Genomic DNA, 979 nt, shown 5'->3' on the forward strand with positions numbered 1-979 from the left:
CAGATCTCTGTGAATTCGAGGCCAGCCCGGTCTACAGAGTGAATTCTAGGACAACCAAGGCTATACAGAGAGACCTTGTCTAGGAAAAAAATACAGGTTGAGAAAATAAAAGTTATGGGAGATCTCACTAGGTTTAGAGAGAAAACTGGAAGGAGTTGACATTATAAATATCCCATTTGCTTTGGTGCCTTCATGATCTGAGTGAGTGTTGTCTTAATCCCATCTTCTCCACATCGTTAGAAAGCCAGAAAGCTATGGTTTAGAAAATGAAGGTTCTGGTATTTACAAATATTTACCAATTCTTCCTGGAGCCAGCTCCGTCCTCACCTTTGCCCCATACTGGCAATCGGCTTTTAATTTTCTCTTTTCCTGATTTCAACATGAAACACATAAAACCTGTGTCTTGGGGGCTGGAGAGATGGCTCAGAGGTTAAGAGCACTGCTTGCTCTTCCACAGGTCCTGAGTTCAATTCCCAGCAACCACATAGTGGCTCAGAACCATCTGTAATGAGATCTAGTGCCCTCTTCTGGCCTGCAGGCAGACATGGAGGCTGAATACTGTGTACATAATAAATAAGTAAATAAATCTTTAAAAAAAGATGTGTCTCCCTGATAGTGGTGTTGTGAAGAGACACCATGACCACAGAAACTCCTATTGTAGTGGCTCGCTTACAGTTTCAGAGGTCCAGTCCGTTATCATCATGAAGGGGAGGATGGCAGTGGAAAGCAGAGGTGGTGCTGGAGGAACAGCTGAGAGTCCTAGATCTTGCAGGGACAGGAAATGAACTGAGACACTGGGCAGCTTCCTAAGCATAGGGAACCTCAAAGCCCCACCACCCCCCTGCAGTGACACACTTCCTCTAACAAGACCACATCTACTCCAACAAAGCCATGCCTCCTAATAGTGCCAATTTCCAGAAGCATCTATATATGTTTTTTGGAGGGTTCACCTTCTTATTTAGCTTCTCTAGGATCACGA

Source organism: Microtus ochrogaster, unplaced genomic scaffold (assembly GCF_000317375.1).
Source record: "Microtus ochrogaster isolate Prairie Vole_2 unplaced genomic scaffold, MicOch1.0 UNK99, whole genome shotgun sequence".
NCBI classification, from domain to species: domain Eukaryota; kingdom Metazoa; phylum Chordata; class Mammalia; order Rodentia; family Cricetidae; genus Microtus; species Microtus ochrogaster.